At 35.8% G+C, this 19,342-nt stretch overlaps 1 protein-coding gene across 4 annotated transcripts in view; it reads right to left on the bottom strand.

The window, feature by feature from the left end:
* ZNF148 (zinc finger protein 148) overlaps window positions 1–19,342 on the bottom strand; it is a 125,935-nt gene that overhangs the window by 17,613 nt on the left and 88,980 nt on the right. The window lies entirely within an intron of this gene.

Genomic DNA, 19,342 nt, shown 5'->3' with positions numbered 1-19,342 from the left:
TTTTTATTCTCTTGCCTTTTTGTGATTCCATCCTATCACTTGGTATGCACCGTAAATTCTTGACTGAATGCAAAACACTGTATATAAAAAATTTTACAGGCTCTGGATAATGCTATCTTCTTTTAAAGAGGGTTCACCCTCTTTCTGAGCAAATAGTCTGTGAGCGTTGATAACCTAAATCTCCAAATGGATTAAGCCACCTTGAGTCTGGGTTATTTTACAGCAAACCCAGGACACCAGCTTTTCAAAATTAGAAATGATTGTTCTCTTCCCCATTTCCTGTCTACTCTCAAAAATGGTCAGTGACAAGCAAACTGCCTTAGTGTTTTAAAATTTAATACTTAGTACCAAACAACTATACACTTTTACAATAGTAGTTCTACATTTTTACATACCTATTCTCTCCGATATTATCAGGTCTCTATGAATTTCATTATGTACTTTTAGATTATTCAATATGAATAAGGGTCTTTGCTTACTGAGAATGCACCATTAATTTAACATATAATGTGGTAACAGCACTTTAATTGTTGCAAGCAAAGCACAAATCTGATAAATTACATTCTATATAATTAAAATAAGTCAGATACTAAAAATATTTTCCAAAGACAATTTGTTTTCCATATGATGCAAGTTAAATTCTTTTAGTGCTTCCCTTTGGTACTGACACTGATTTATGTGAAATAAGCAGTTTAACCAGTTTTTAGATAATAGATGTTATGTGACAATACTTTATTATCTACTAAATATAAAAAATATTCATACTGTTCTTTGAAATATATAATAAAACTTATGCTCAATATAAGGAAGAAAAATAAAGCGTAATGTTGTTGGCAAATTTTTGTTTTTGAATTTCTGCATACTTCAGAAAATACATTAATGTAAGTATTTCATTACCATTTTACTCTTTATTTTGCAATACAGTTAGAAATATGAAGTTAATATTGTATATCAAAATAAAATTAAATGCAACGTTATCTTGGAAGATACCAAGAGGTCTATTAAGAAAACAATGGGGGCTTCCCTGGTGGCGCAGTGGTTGAGAGTCCGCCTGCCGATGCAGGGGACACGGGTTCGTGCCCCGGTCCGGGAAGATCCCACATGCCGCGGAGCGGCTGGGCCCGTGAACCGTGGCCGCTGAGCCTGCACGTCCGGAGCCTGTGCTCCGCAACGGGAGAGGCCACAACAGTGAGAGGCCCGCGTACCGCAAAAAAAAAAAAAAAGAAAGTCGCAAGTCAACAAAACATATTTCCCTTAAGACGAAAAAAATAATGAAAATTTAAACTATCCATATGCCTATCTATATAAAATATTGGAAAATCCTCAGCTACTTTGCAAAATAAAATCACTATTAACCCATCTTCCTCCAAAAGATCAAAACCTTCCAACTCACAGATAAACAGATATGATACTAGGATAAAGTTCTCTTTAATTATTTTGATTTTCTCAGTGAAACAGGAAGCAAATAATCAGCTGAAAGTGAGAGGGAAGGAGGAAATGGAGATTCATTGAAAGGAGAAAGTAAGAAATACCTGTTTGGGAGAAAGGTTGGCAAGCATAAAGCTGTAAAAGATCAGACAGTAAATATTTTAGACTTTGAGGATCATACAACCTCTGTCACAATTACTGGACTCGGCTATTATAGAGAGAAAACAGCCACAGCCATTACATAAAGGAATGGGTATGGCTATGTTCCAATAAAATTTTAATTACAGTAACAGGCAGCAGGTGGAACTAGTCCACTGGCTGAAATACGGACCCCATCTAGATGAGTGGTAGAATGAGCAGACTAAGGAAATAAATTCCAGTACGCATTAAGGGCCCACTCAAAATTAAAAGTGCTCCTAATTCAAGCACAGCTTTCTGTTCTATTCCAGAGATGGAAAGAGTTAAATTTCCCACATGAGACTTCACCAAATTAAAAAGCTTTTGTACAGCAAAGGAAACTATCAACAAAATGAAAAGGCCGCCTACTGAATGGGAGAAGATATTTGCAAAAGATTTATCTGATAAGAGGTTAATATCCAAAATATATAAAGAACTCACACAACTCAACACCCCCCCAAAATAAGCAAACAAAAAAACCACAGAAAAAACAGATTAAAAAATGGGCAGAAGTCCTGATAGACATTTTTTCTGAAGAAGACACAGATGGCCAGTAGGCACATGAAAAGATACTCAACATCACTAATCATCAGGGAGATGCAAATCAAAACCATAATAATGAGATATCACCCCACACCTGTCAGAATGGCTATTATCAAAAGGACAAGAAACAGTAAGTGTTGGTGAGGATGTGACGAAAAGTGAACTTTTGTGCACTGCTGGTAGGAATGTAAATTGGTGCAGCCACTATGGAAAATAGTATGAAGGTTCCTCAAAAAAATTAAAAACAGAACTACCATATGACCCAGCAATTCCACTTCTGGCTATCTTTCCAAAGGAAACAAAAACACTAATATTTTGAAAAGATATATGCATCCCTATATTCACTGCAGCATTAATCACAATAGCCAAGATAGACAAGCAACCTAAGTGCCCAACCATAGATTACTAAACAAAGAAGATGTGGTATATAGATACACTGGAATATTACTCAGCCATTAAAGAAAAGAAATCCTGCCAGAGTGAAATATGTCAGAGAACGATAAATACCTTATGATTTCACTTATACGTGGAATCTACAAAACCAAACAAATAAACAAACATAACCAACAGAAACAGACACAGAGAACAAAGAGGTGGCTGCCAGGGTAGGGGGGTGGGGATGGGTTAAAAATGTGATGGAAATTAACAGGTACAAACCTCCAGTTACAAAATTAGATGAGTCATAGGGATGAAATGTATTATGTAGGGAAAATACGCAATAATAATGTAGTATCTTTGTATGGTGATGAAGGTGGTGAAAATGCAGAACCTTCAGTTATAAGTACTAGGGATATAATATACAACACGATTTATATAATTAATACTGCTGTATGTTATACATGAAAGTTGCTAAGAGAGTAAATCCTAAAAGTTCTTATCACAAGGAAAAAATAATTTTTTTCTTTTCCTTTTATTTTGTGTCTATATGAGATGACAGATGTTCAGTAAACATTCCCGTAATCATTTCATGATGTATGTAAGTCAAATCATTATGCTGTACACCTGAAACTTACACAGTACTGCATGTCAATTAATAAAACTGGAAGAACAAATAAAAGATCAACCTATTGAACTCTACAAAAATAATAATTTAAAAAGTAATAAATTTCCCAAAGTTGTAACTTAGCCAAGTGAATACTATATACAAGAGAGCGCAAGAGGTCTGAGTGTAAGCAAGGGAGTGATTACAATAAATGGCAACAGAATTTACACTGGGTAAGAAAAGTAATGAAGATATGAGGAGAACAGGAATAGTGAAAAGGAGGTAGAATCACTGGACTGAAGGCACTAGTGGAGACAAAAGATTGTTGAAACTTAAGTACTAGAAGGCATGAGCAGGAAGTATGCTTGGAAAATGAGAAACTGAAATCATGAGGAGACTGAAGTTTAGTAAGTACTAGTCCAAGAGTGAGGAAGAATGAATGACAAGATCACCAGCAAAGCAGAAATCTGAGTAGGACGTTCAAGGAATAAACTTTTACAGAGATCAGCAAACTTGTTCTAAAAGGGCAGAAACGTACAATCAAGGATATTGTATACATACTCGTACAACAAGAGAAAACAACTTCCATATATTGGGTTGGCCAAAAAGTTCATTCAGACTTTTCCACAAAATGTCATGGAAAAGCTCAAACCAACTTTTTGGCCAACCCAATATTTTATTGGTGAAATTCAAAATATAATGATAATAATACTGATGATGACAATGATGATGACAACAGAATACAATTTTTCACCATACAGATGTACTAATGAGAAGACTGGAATTATTTTTTAAAGGAAGTGGTAGCATTTTGCTGAATTGGGATTCAAAGTTAGTTATTCCCTGTCATCAAAGTCAATTGCAAATGTTTATCTGCTAATGCTAATCTGCAATGAGATTTTACAAGTATTCTACCTTTGAAATTGTTTTGTCACAAAGATAGGTACTGATATCCATGAAAATATAATTTTAAGAACCATTCATCAGTTGGAAGGGATTTACAGACTTCTATTAGATTCTTTTCTTGATATGTCTTTTAACACGCCATCACATTACAGATTAATTACTTCCGAATGAAGATTAGGTGAAGTTAACAATTTAATGAATTTTGAAATATGGAAATTTCCTTTGCACGTGCATCAAGGTCCAAAAACTGATCAAAGTGTGGTCTGAACTTGGAAAATGATCTGCCCCATATTTGTGTGGGAATAGAGATTGTGCTTCTTGAAACTTGTAACAACAATGGAAAGTGTATAAAGCAGCATTTTGTGATTCAACATTAACAGCTGTCAAAACGACTTTGCCACAGTAGAAGTGTCACTGTAAGTACCGTTTTTCCCTTGTTATATTAGGATGAATTTATTAAGAAACATTTTCAAGTCTTCAGCAAAAGCTAATTTTCCAAAGCCATTCTTCAGTATTCAAATAACAGTGGTTGAGAGTGGTTTCGTTCAAAAAAATTTTAACCTTGGCTCTACACTCAAAAACTCCCAATAAAACTTTACCAATTTTAAGATATTAAACTGCTGTATAGTAGAATAAGTCAGGATGTTCAGTTTCTATATAAGAAAGAAATTCATGGTTAAGTCTGCCAGAGCAAATGAAGTTTGCTGTTGACCCTACTAGGTCAATGACACATAATATATTCAAATGTCTTCCACAAAATTCTGCTCATGTAATACAATGAATAGCCATAAGCTTTAAATGCTTTACATTTTCTCAAGCTTTGTAAATTAGGCCAACTAAACTTTTTTCTGCTCCACACATATTTCTCTCACCATCAACTGCAACACATCTTAGTGGAGTCCACGTCACATTTATATTGAAATGTTTTCTCATGTATTCATTTTTAAAAAAAAAGCTTTATTGAGATCTAATTCACATACCATACAATTCAACCATTTAAAGTGTATATAATTCCATTTTGAAAATACTGCCTATAGTTGTTCCACAGAGGCTAATTCTTCAGTCACTTCAAATTTGGCATTGTCTCCTTGAATAAATAACAACTAAGTAGTATTGGTAACATCTGTCAACTTATCAAGAGCCAAGAAACCACTTGAAATCATCTGTCTTGTTTTTTAATTGACTACTGATGTTGCTTCATGTAGGATTTCCTTTGAAAACCAGGGTTCCACAAGAAAAGCTTAAAATCACTACCCTGTATTAGTTTTGCTCCTTTAGTTCCTTCTGTTTAAATTGTTATTAAATTTCATCTATATTTATTCTTCCTTTGAAATGTCTTTCATAGCCATTTCATTCGATTTCTAGTCTCAATGTCTTGTTTGTAAGTTCAGACCCTCATCATCTCATTATAAAAGCAATTCTTTCAATGAAGGAGAAAAAGAAAGATTGGGATTTGTTTCAGAAGTTAATTTCCTGCAGTGGAAAAAAATTTAATAGCTAATTAATTAATCTAAAACCCAAACACTGCTAAGCAAATAAATCAGGACTGTTACAGAGCAGTAGCTTCAACTCAATTCAGTACAGTTAATGATTTAATGCAAACTTTAAGTTTATACACAATATTCAGGGACATATTTACTATTCAAGAACTTTCATCCAAGACATAAAAACAATGCAAATGCAATAGCTCAGAAATAGAAAATACCACATACAAGGGAAGAAATGACCCAAAATGCTATTATTCTGCTAAAATAGTCGTTATAGTTGTCTATTTCTTGGCTGCAACCTTTTTCTTAATATCATAAAAAACCTAGGTAATATTAGTCACTGAGCAAATTCTCCTACTAAATAATAATCTAGAAGTCTCAGTGATTAAGCAGAGCATCAAGCAATACTTTTGGTAAGGTAGTCTCTACCACTCACTGTAACAATCATTCTCTTCACCCTTGCTTATTAGTATCTCATCCCCTTAATTACAGCCCCTCAAATGTCTCCTGATCAGCCCCTAATATTTATGTCCACAGCTTCCGCATAAGGGAAAACCCTTGCATTTGTCACTGAATCCTAACCTTTTAAAATGATCTTTCAGTTTCAGGTTCCCATGAGTCCACTGTTCATTTCCCCCAATTCTCATATAAAAAAATAAAGTATCTTAATAACAGGTTTATTTTTCTATAGGAATAAAGTTAGACCTTCTCAAGACTCTAGAGTTTCAGCTGATCAGACTCCATGTCCCTCCCCTCTATACAAGTATAAAGAACTAAAAGCTAGATGAAGCAGGCAAGAACATATCCGATTGATTTTTAAGGATGAAGAGTGTTTATTATGTAAGCACAACACAGAACACTATGTTATTCAAACAACAGCAATAAATATGTTGCTCTTTTTGTGTTGGTAATCATTTTATTTTTTCACAACTGCATTTGTCAATCTGGTCAATTCCCGAAGGAAATTAAGAGTTGACTGAATATATTTTCTGGAATAACTAAAAATGAACACTGAAAGCAGTAATTCTTTAGACACCCTTAGAAAGTCAAAGTCAAAATAGATAATGAAATGTAGGTAAAGAACAACAAATTAAGCCCTGTAAAGAATTTACAGAGGGGTAAAGAACAACAAATTAAGCCCTGTAAAGAATTTACAGAGGGGTGAAAATATGGGCGGAGGGGGGTTGGACAATAAACTTAATTGTCTATCAGCTTTTTAACATAGCTAGGAAGAGGAGACAAGTCAGACTTCTATAGGAAATAAAGAGCAAGAAGTATTTGCATCAATGACTAATAATGCTAAGAGCATAAAAGCAGCCCTGGGAGATAAAGCTGGATAGGTAAGTACCTAGTACTGCCTTAGGATATCAATCCTATGACCTCCATTTGCTTCGCAACAGTATCATGAAGTTAGACTCTCTCCAAAAGATCTACAGAAGAGCAAAACAAACTACAAAATATGCAGAAGCTGTTATTATTATTGTGGCTGCTTTCAAAGAATGTCAAGATGCTTTCAACAAATTCAAATTGGGGTTGAAAATGATGATGACACTTTAGGCATTTTTTTTAAAACAAACTCTTCAGAGATAACAACATCTAAAGATCTTAAAAGTATCCAGAAAAATTAAAATGAATGACCTTGAAAAGTAGATTTAGGTTGCCCTAAATATTTTAAATCCAATTTCTTCACCATGCCTGAGTCCAAATCAGACGGTACATTTTGTCAGCCACTCTTCCACCAAAGGCCCAAATAAAATATATGAATTCTGAGCCTCAAGTATCATTCAAACTCAGTCAGTGAAATGAAAAACTTTATCAACAAATTTTAAAACTCTGTTGTCAGCCACTCCAGACATCTGAAACTTAATGAATTCAAGATCTGAAAGGCAAGAATGTTGGTCATTCACTCAACTAGGCTCTGGAATAATAAGTAGTAGTTGTTGTCAAAAAGCCAGCTTCAATATTGGAGAATCCTGAAGGTGTATGACTTCAAGGAATGACTTCAAGGAAGTAATTGAGTATTTTTCCAAAAGAATATGGTGCCAAAGGATTTGTAAAACAAAACATCAGATCTAGACTCAACTATCTTAAAGCTTCATCTTCTGCAGAATGTAAAATAATCTGGGGGGTGGGGAGGAAGCAGGGAAAAAGCCACATTAAGGGAAGGCAAACTAACAAGGCAAAGAGTAGAGAAACTTACGTCATTCTAGACTAACCATATTTTCTAAAGTAATTGAAAACGGTTAAAAAAAGAAAAACCAAAACATCAAAAATGAGAAACTGCTGTCAGAAGTAACATTTAAAAAATGAGAAAGTTCTATGTGTGAAATTAAATTTGGGGAGTCCCTTTTCAGTTCTTTTTCTGAAAATTAGTTCATCCTATACTGCTCAAAGAAGAGGCTCTGAAGTCCAGAAAACTTAATTTTCTTTGTTTCACTGTAATATTCAGTGGTTTCCAAGTTTTGCCTATTTCTGATAAACTTGGTGAAAATGAAGTAATAATATATTCCATGAAGCTTAACAATGTTGTTTTATTTGTTTAAAAGATTTTTTAATACCTGAAAGTAAACTTGATTAATAAATGTGCAATTATATGTATAAACTATAATTTTTCTTACTAGTTATACATAGTTAACAAAAAAGTAACACATTTGCAAAATTTGTAGTTTTCTTCACAAAACAATAATATTCCTCCAACATGGCAGTTAAAATGCAGTTTTTTAATAATGCTTACAAGATAAATTTGACACCCCATTCGGCATCAAGGTTTAACAATATAATTCTAAAATCAAGCTTTCTACTCTTATCTCCTCATTCCCACTCTACCCACCCCTTTCTGCTCTACTCAGAATGGTCATTTACATGTTGTTCATCTTGCCTTTGTTCATTCCACATCAGGTGGAATTTCCTCTTACTCCTCCATCCATAGACTTCATCTCATTCCGACATACCCAACTGCCTGCAAGCCATAAGTCTAGGTCCAGGAGTGGCTCTGCTCTTACCTGAACAAAATAAAAACCTCCACATTTAAAACCAAATTTTTTGTCAACTAAAAATGTTCCTGGTGCCTGATCTACTCTTTCAATACCATAGTGGTTAAGGGCATGAACTTTGAAGACCTAAATTATGTCATAAACTAGGTGTGTATATTGAGGCAGATTACCTAATCATTTTGACCCTCAGTTTCCTTATCTGTTTAAAAAAAGGAGTAATAGTACCCTCTTCACAGAACTGCTGTGATGATAAAGTGAGATAATTTATGTACTGTGTTTAATACAGTGCTTGGCAGAGAATAGGTACTCAATAAATCTATCTGACAGTATTATTAGGTTTATAATAATGATGACTTCTAGGAATTTCTAGCTTTTTAACTATCCTGAAGTACCTTCCTCTTCCTGGTGCTTTTAAACTAGCAAATCTGACATACTGCTTCTCCTGGTATCCAGCACCTGCAATGATCCTAATGGCTTCATGTCTGCCTGATTTTTAACTTGCTGCTCTGTGTGTTTCTGAACTATATGTGTATCTGTCTACCTTTCCTTCCCCAAAGATTCCCAACTTCAGTACACCCCAGATTTTTTTCCTGGTCCTGGCTTCCATCATGCTTCTGCTCGATAGTTCCTGTGATGACACTTGACTCCCATGTAACACATGAACTAAATCTAACTCACAGGGCCACCAATCTGACTCCTCACTGGTCTATTTTATCGGAACCCCTAAAGCACAGGTTGTCTGTACTACTTGTATAGTTTGTCAAACTGTGAGTCGCGTGATTCACATGTTGATCCAGTCAATAATTATACCTAAACAAGAATGAGACCACTTCAAGAGATTCCCAATTTGTTAAACTAGAAACTTGTCAAAACAAATGGTAAACATTCTTCTTTTAACTATAGACACTATAAACTAACAACACTGTATATGGATTTGAGGGGGAGGGATACTCACACACACAAAATACCTACAATTAATTGAAAACTATGCAATTTTCATTTTAAAGACTCTGATTCTTTATATTTCAGTTCTAAAGTATAACGTTTAAATGGAGTTACTTTTCTGGATGACTTCTCTTATCCCCCAAAACAAAATATTTTTTAAAAGTTACAGTATAGTTTTATATGTAGGTATGTATGTATATATGTATATGATTTCTTTTATATCTTCTCTGGGATGTTTTGTTAAATAGTCAAACTTTTATATGTGTTTTATGTTATATCTTTTAATGTGAATTATTAACAGTTCTGCAAAGAAAACAAAAATCTGGCTTCTGAAAGCTTTGTTAAACTGGAGAATGTCAGTCACAGCAATCTGAACTTCCCTGCTTAATCTTTCTTGGCAAGCTCTGCCCACGCCAGTGCTGTCTGGCTTCAGCAATCAGAACGCCAGGAGCTCATACTGCAGTAGCCCAACAGTTCCTTCATCTCCACAAAGAGAGTTTAACTAGGTCTGTAACATTTTCTTTTAATAAGACTTCTCCATTATGGCTAATAAACTCTAAGTTAGGGCTTCAAAGTAATGAGAGGTATACTAATTTTTGACAATAACTGAACCATACTGAAGGAAATACAAAGTGCTGAACAAACCTAGTCAGGGGTGAATCAACATTCTCTCGGACTCCACCTCACTAGCCCAACTGGTTTAAAAAGAAAATAATAATGCTGTTATTCAGCTATTTAACATGGTTGTGAATAAAAGTCATAGTCAAGAGGAAAAGAAGATCAATGCATGTTTTCAGGCGTGAAGAATGCTAACTTAGAAGACAGATTTTTAGAAGACAGATTTTTAAAGTGTTTCTTGCTACATCTGTATCTATAGAATTGTGTATATTCAAGAACTAAAGCCTTAAAAAAGAACATTGTGGGAAAAGAAACCTAATGAATATGTATAATTCTGAATGACTTGGTTTATTTTCAAAATCCCTTTTATTTGGGAGAAAAATCATTTTATAAAAACTTACCTATATATGGAAATAATTCTGTAACATTTTACTAATGAAATAAAAAATAGATTATGAAAAGTGCTATAACTATTAAAAAACAGCCATAATTTGCTATAACAGTCACAATATTAGAATAAGTATTCTGTGGCTTACTATTTAAAAGAATTCCTAAAATTAATATAAAATTAAAATACTGAAAACTGTACTTAAGTTCTTTACTCCTCAAACCAAAACACCCTACCCATGGCAATAAGATGGCATTTCCTTAAAGTGGTAACAAAATGACTAGAAAAGAACATGCAACTGGAGATATGTCATTCTAACATTTATTTTACATATGCATTAAAAAATGCTACGAAAAGACACCTTAGATAAAGGAATCTGATCACATAGTAAATCTGCCAGTGACAAATGTTCAACCTTGGCTGTATACCTTACCAGTAATTCTGACCCTAACCAAAATGATCAATCAGGATTATCTTCAACCCTGGCTTCAAGTCCTCACCTTCTCTCCCATATCCCCAAAACATACTCTAAGTAAAGGATGTATAATACATTCACAAAAGATATAAATCTCCCATAATTGCCAAAAATAGCAGTCCCAAGGATATCTGCATTTTGACAGTTTCAGTGCCTTAGGCTAAAGGAACAAAGCTTTAACCAGAAGTTCAGGGATCAGCCTTGGTGCTCTCCCCTAAAATGGTATTTCATAGGCTAGCCCAAACAATTAAGTAATAACCTGTCCAGGCTGAGTTAAAAATTTTTTGATTTGGAAACAAAATCAAGCTACGTTCCTGGTTTTTAAAAGCCACAGAAGATTTCTTTACTGGTAACAAGAGCAGCCAAGCAGGTAATGATTTTTAACCATGTGGCAAATGGAAAAGACAATAGGTTTGGGGGCTGGGAGACTGGAGGTGACAGTATAATCAGACTCAAAAGGATGAGGGAGGCTATAAGGAAAACAAAGCCTGTAAGAACTGGTAGTTCTTCTCACCAAAAAACCTTTGAGGTTCAGTTGATAGGTGACTTATTATTATTTGACAATTTAAAAATGGATAGGGATCAAAAACCACATTCACAGAAAGACAAGACAAGATGAAAAGGCAGAGGCCTAACTACCAGAGGAAGGAACAACATAAAACCCCAGAAAAACAACTAAATGAAATGGAGATAGGCAATCGTCCAGAAAAAGAATTCAGAATAATGATAGTGAAGATGATCCAGGACCTTGGAAAAAGAATGGAGGCAAAGACAGAGAAGGTGCAAGAAATGTTTAACAAAGATCTAGAAGAATTAAAGAACAAACAGAGATGAACAATACAATAACTGAAACGAAAAATACACTAGAAGGAATCAATAGCAGAATAATTGAGGCAGAAGAACGGATAAGTGACCTGCAAGACAGAATGGTGGAACTCCCTGCTGTGGAACAGAAAAGAGAAAAAAGAATGAAAAGAAATGAAGACAGCCTAAGAGACCTCTGGGACAACATTAAACGCAACAACATTCGCATTATAGGGTTCCCAGAAGGAGAAGAGAGAGAGAAAGGACCAGAGAAAATATTTGAAGAGATTATAGTTGAAAACTTCCCTAACATGGGAAAGGAAAGAGCCAACCAACTCCAGGAAGCGCAGAGAGTCCCATACAGGATAAACCCAAGGAGAAACACGCCGAGACACATAGTAATCAAATTGGCAATAATTAAAGACAAAGAAAAATTATTGAAAGCAGCAAGGGAAAAATAACAAATAACATACAAGGGAAGTCCCATAAGGTTAACAGCTGATTTCTCAGCAGAAACTCTACAAGCCAGAAGGGAGTGGCATGATATACTTAAAGTGATGAAAGAGAAGAAACTTCAACCAAGATTACTCTACCCAGCAAGGATCTCATTCAGATTCCAAGGAGAAATCAAAAGCTTTACAGACAAGCAAAAGCTGAGAGAATTCGGCACCACCAAACCAGCTCTACAACAAATGCTAAAGGAACTTCTCTAAGTGGGAAACACAAAAGAAGAAAATGACCTACAAAAACAAATCCAAAACGATTAAGAAAATGGTCATAGGAACAAACATATTATTACCTTAAACGTGAATGGATTAAATGCTCTAACCAAAAGACACAGGCTTGCTGAATGGATACAATATGCTGTCTACAATGGACCCACTTCAGACCTAGGGACACATACAGACTGAAAGTGAGGGGATGGAAAAAGATATTCCATGCAAATGGAAATCCAAAGAAAGCTGAAGTAGAAATACTCATACAAGATGAAAGAGACTTTAAAATAAAGAATGTTACAAGAGAAAAGGAAGGACACTACGTAATGATCAAGGGATCAATTCAAGAAGAAGATATAACAATTATAAACATATATGCACTCAACGTAGGAGCATCTCAATACATAAGGCAATTACTAACAGCTCTAAAAGAGGAAATCGACAGTGACACAATAATAGTGGGGGACTTCAACACCTCACTTACACCAATGGACAGATCCTCCACACAGAAAATTAATAAGGAAACACAAGCTTTAAATGACACAACAGACCACATAGATTTAATTGATATTTATAGGACATTCCATTCCAAAACAGCAGATTACACTTTCTTCTCAAGTGTGCACAGAACATTCTCCAGGATAGATCACATCTTGGGGCACAAATCAAGCCTCAGTACATTTAAGAAAACTGAAATCATATAAAGCATCTTTTCTGACCACAATGCTATGAAATTAGAAATCAATTACAGGGAAAACAATGTAAAATACACAAACACATGAAGGCTAAACAATACTAAATAACCAAGAGATCACTGAAGAAATCAAAGAGGAAATCAAAAAATACCTAGAGACAGGGGCTTCCCTGGTGGCGCAGTGGTTTAGAGTCCACCTGCTAATGCAGGGGACACGGGTTTGTGCCCTGGTCTGGGAAGATCCCACATGCCGTGGAGCGGCTAGGCCCGTGAGCCATGGCCACTGAGCCTGCGAGTCCGGAGCCTGTGCTCCGCAACGGGAGAGGCCACAACAGTGAAAGGCCCGCATACCGCAAAAAAAAAAAAACAACCTAGAGACAAATGACAATGAAAACACGACGATCCAAAACCTATGGGATGCAGCAAAGGAAGTTCTAAGAGGGAAGTTTATAGCAAAACCAGCCTATCTCAAGAAACAAGAAAAATCTCAAATAAACAATCTAACCTTATACCTAAAGGAACTAGAGCAAGAAGAACAAACAAAACCCAAAGTTAGCAGAAGGAAAGAAATCATAAACATCAGAGCAGAAATAAATGAAACACAAACAAAGAAAACAATAGCAAAGATCAACAAAACTAAAAGCTGGTTCTTTGAGAAGATAAACAAAATTGATAAACCATTAGCCAGACTCATCAAGAAAAAGAGGGAGAGGACTCATATCAATAAAATTAGAAATGAAAAAGGAGCAGTTACAACAGACACCACAGAAATACAAAGCATCCTAGGAGACTACTGCAAGCAACTCTATGCCAATAAAATGGACAACCTGGAAGAAATGGACAAATTCTGAGAAAGGTATAACCTTCCAAGACTGAACCAGGAAGAAATAGAAAATATGAACAGACCAATCACAAGTAATGAAATTGAAACCGTGATTAAAAAGCTTCCAACAAACAAAAGTCCAGAACCAGATGGCTTCACATGTGAATTCTATCAAACATTTAGAGAAGAGCTAACACCCATCCTTCTCAAACTCTTCCAAAATATTGCAGAGGAAGGAACACTCCCAAACTCATTCTATGAGGCCACCATCACCCTGATACAGACAAAGATACTACAAAGAAAGAAAATTACAGACCAATATCACTGATGAATATAGATGCAAAAATCCTCAACAAAATACTAGCAAACAGAATCCAACAACACATTAAAAGGATCATACACCATGATCAAGTGGGATTTATCCCAGGCATGCAAAGATTCTTCAATATATGCAAATCAATCAATGTGATACATCACATTTACAAACTGAAGAATAAAAACCATATGATCATCTCAACAGATACAGAAAAAGCTTTTCACAAAATTCAACACCCATTTTGATAAAAATTCTCCAGAAAGTGGGCATGGGGGGAACCTACCTCAACATAATAAAGGCCATATATGACAAACCCACAGCAAACATCATTCTCAGTGGTGAAAAACTGAAAGCATTTCCTCTAAGATCAGGAACAAGACAAGGATGTCCACTCTCACCACTCTTATTCAACAAAGTTTTGGAAGTCCTAGCCATGGCAATCAGAGAAGAAAAAGAAATAAAAGGAATACAAATTGGAAAAGAAGAAGAAAAACTGTCACTGTTTGCAGATGAAATGATAGTATACATAGAGAATCCTAAAGATGCCACCAGAAAACTACTAGAGCTAATCAATGAATTTGGTAAAGTTGCAGGATACAAAATTAATGCACAGAAATCTCCTGCATTCCTATACACTAATGATGAAAAATCTGAAAGAGAAATTAAGGAAACACTCCCATTTACCACTGCAACAAGAAGAATAAAATACCTAGGAATATACCTACCTAGGGAGACAAAAGACCTGTTTGCAGAAAACTATAAGACACTGATAAAAGAACAGTCAACAAAACAAAGAACAATTAAAGGTGATATCAACAGATGGAGAGATATACCATGTTCTTGGATTGGAAGAATCAATATTGTGAAAATGACTATACTACCCAAAGCAATCTACAGGTTCAATGCAATCCCTATCAAATTACCAATGGCATGTTTTACAGAACAAGAACAAAAAGGCTTAAAATTTGTATGGAGACACAAAAGACCCCGAATAGGCAAAGCAATATTGAGAGAAAAAAACGGAGCTAGAGGAATCAGACTCCCTGACTTCAGACTATACTACAAAGCTTCAGTAATCAAGACAATATGGCTTCCACCCCTTTTAGATGTTACTAAACCCACAAGGAAGGCTAAGCCGTAACTGGCTTACTGGTATAGCAAGAAAAACTCAAAAAGGCAAACGATATCGTTCTGCTTCTAGTCCCATTCTTCATAGTTAGTGATTTCACATTGTGTGGTCTGGAGTCGCAGAGACTTGAGCTGGAATCTTGGCTCCACCATATACTAGATTATATAAATTTCGGTAAGTTTCTTAACTTCTGTGTGCATCCTACTTCTTCTTCATCTAAAAAATGGGGATAGTAATAGCGCCTCCCTTTCAAGGTTAATGAGGACTAAATGAGACATTTAACAAAACATTTAGCACAATATCCGGTCTTAGTAAATTCTCAATAAACATTAACTACCCAATATAACCTGTTGAAATCCAAGATACCCCATGGCTTAGCATAATTATTTTTCCAAACTAATATTACAAAATTGTGACCAGCACTGTAAAAATGAATTTACTGCTAGAATTTACTGCTAGAACTGAAAAGAAAACAGCAGAGCGCAATAAGTCAAGTATTGTTCTGAAAATCTTTTTTCAGACTCAGACACACATTCTTTCTCTCTCTCCCCACCCCCCTCAACTGAGCCTCCCACAGTTTTTCTCTGTTGCCTTCACTATGTAGTCTTCAAAAGACTGCACATCTGGCTCTTCTTCAGGGCACAAGAGCATTTTGTATAAAACTCTACAACACTTACTACACTTGGCTTGTTTATATGTGTATCTCTCCCATTAGAATGTAAATTCCAACATCACTAATTATTAGAGAAATGCAAATCAAAACTACAATGAGGTACCACCTCACACCAGTCAGAATGGTCGCCATCAAAAATCAACAAACAATAAATGCTGGCGAGGGTGTGGAGAAAAGGGAACCCTCCTATACTGTTGGTGGGAATGTAAATTGGTGTAGCCACTACGGAGAACAGTATGGAGGTTCCTTAAAAAGCTGAAAATATCAGGGTGATGGTGGCCTCGTACGATGAGTTTGGGAGTGTTGCTCCCTCACATATACCATGTTCTTGGATTGGAAGAATCAACATAGTGAAAATGACTCTACTACCCAAAGCAATCTACAGATTCAATGCAATCCCCTATCAAACTACCACTGGCATTTTTCACAGAACTAGAACAAAAAAATCTTAAAATTTGTATGGAGATACAAAAGACCCCGAATAGCCAAAGCAGTCTTGAGGGAAAAAAACAGAGCTGGAGGAATCAGACTCCCTGACTTCAGACTATACTACAAAGCTACAGTAATCAACACAGTATGGTACTGCCACAAAAATAGAAATATAGATCAATGGAACAAGATAGAAAGCCCAGAGATAAACCCACGCACATATGGTCACCTTATCTTTGATAAAGAAGGCAAGAATATACAGTGGAGAAAAGACAGCCTCTTCAACAAGTGGTGCTTGGAAAACTGGACAGATACATGTAAAAGTATGAAATTAGAACACTCCCTAACACCATACACAAAAATAAACTTAAGAGCTTCCCTGGTGGCGCAGTGGTTGAGAGTCTGCCTGCCGATGCCGGAGACACGGGTTCGTGCCCCGGTCTGGGAAGATCCCACATGCCGCAGAGCAGCTGGGCCCGTGAGTCGTGGCTGTTGAGCCTGTGCGTCTGGAGCCTGTGCTCCGCAACGGGAGAGGTCACAGCAGTGAGAGGCCCACGTACCACAAAAAAACCAAACAAACAACAAAAAAACTCAAAATGGATTAAAGACCTAAATGTAAGGCCAGACACTATCAAACTCTTGGAGGAAAACATAGGCAGAACACCCTATGACATAAATCACAGCAAGATCCTTTTTGACCCACCTCCTACAGAAATGGAAATAAAAAAACAAACAAATGGGACCTAATGAAACTTAAAAGCTTTGGCATAGCAAAGGAAACCATAAACAAGACCAAAAGACAACCCTCAGAATGGGAGAAAATATTTGCAAATGAAGCAACTGACAAAGGATTAATCTCCAAAATTTATAAGCAGCTCATGCAGCTCAATATCAAAAAAACAAACAACACAATCCAAAAATGGGCAGAAGACCTAAATAGACATTTATCCAAAGAAGACATACAGACTGCAAAAAAACACATGAAAGAATGCTCAACATCATTAATCATTAGAGAAATGCAAATCAAAACTACAATGAGATTTCATCTCACACCAGTCAGAATGGCCATCATCAAAAAATCTACAAACAATGGATGCTGGAGAGGGTGTGGAGAAAAGGGAACCCTCTAGCACTGTTGGTGGGAATGTGAATTGATACAGCCACTATGGAGAACAGTATGGAGGTTCCTTATAAAACTAAAAATAGAACTACCATACGACCCAGCAATCCCACTACTGGGCATATACCCTGAAAAATCCATAATTCAAAAAGAGTCATGTACCAAAATGTTCATTGCAGCTCTATTTACAATAGCCAGGACATGGAAGCAACCTAAGTGTCCATCAACAGATGAATGGATAAAGAAGATGTGGCACATATATACAATGGAATATTACTCAGCCATAAAAAGAAACGAAATGGAGTTATTTATAGTGAGGTGGATGGACCTAGAGTCTGTCATACAGAGTGAAGTAAGTCAAAGAGAAAAACAAATACCATATGCTAGCACATATATATGGAATTTAAGGGGAAAAAAAAAAAAGGACATGAAGAACATAGGGGCAAGATGGGAATAAAGACACAGACCTACTAGAGAATGGACTTGAGGATATGGGTAGGGGGAAGGGTAAGCTGTGACAAAGTGAGAGAGTGGCATGGACATATATACACTACCAAACGTAAAATAGATACCTAGTGGGAAGCAGCCGCATAGCACAGGGAGATCAGCTCGGTGCTTTGTGACCACCTAGAGGGGTGGGATAGGGAGGGTGGGAGGAAGACGCAAGAGGGAGGGGATACGGGGATATATGTATATGTATAGCTGGTTCACTTTGTTATAAAGCAGAAACTAACACACCATTGTAAAGCAATTATACTCCAATAAAAATACTAGAAAATAGAACTACCATAAGACCCAGCAATTCCACTACTAGGTGTATACCCAGAGAAAAATCATAGTTCGAAAAGATACATTCACCCCAATGTTCACTGCAGCACTATTTACAATAGCCAGGACATGGAAGCAACCTAAATGTCCATCAACAGAAGAATGGATAAAGATGTGGTACATACACACAATGGAATATTACTCAGCCACAAAAAAGAACAAAATAATGCCATTTGCAGCAACATGGATGGACCTAGAGACTGTCATACTAAGTGAAGTAAGTCAGACACAGAAAGACAAATATCATGATATTGCTTATATGTGCAATCTAAAAAAAGGGGAACAAATGAACTTATTTACAAAACAGAAGTAGAGTCACAGATGTAGAAAACAAACGGTTACCAGGGGATTTGGTGGGGGCGGGGTGGATAAATTGGGAGACTGGGATTGACATAAACACACTACTATATATAAAATAGATAACTAATAAACACCTACTGTATAGCACAGGGAACTCTACTCAGTACTCTGTAGTGGCCTATATGGGAAAAGAATCTAAAAAAAGAGTGGATATATGTATATGTATAACTGATTCACTTTGTTGTACACCTGAAACTAACAAAACATTGTACATCAACTATACTCCAATAAAAATTTTTTTTAAAAAGGTGAACTCCAAGGAAACTGCCTTTTATTACCTATTTCTGGTACATGAAAAATACTGCCAGCTCAGTAAAATTTGTTGAATGAGTGATTAAATCATCAAAATCTAATAGGTATTAAAAAATACAAAACATTTAACTGTTTTCATTTATCATTATCTGATTGGCTTTTATTATTGTATAAACTTTAAATTTACCTATAAGTCACAAAAAAATCAATAAAGTTGGGACCTCCCTGGTGGTCCAGTGGTAAAGAATCCACCTTC

This window comes from Pseudorca crassidens, chromosome 5 (genome assembly GCF_039906515.1).
Source record: "Pseudorca crassidens isolate mPseCra1 chromosome 5, mPseCra1.hap1, whole genome shotgun sequence".
Lineage (NCBI taxonomy): Eukaryota > Metazoa > Chordata > Mammalia > Artiodactyla > Delphinidae > Pseudorca > Pseudorca crassidens.
This window is presented reverse-complemented; position numbering and strand designations above follow the sequence as displayed.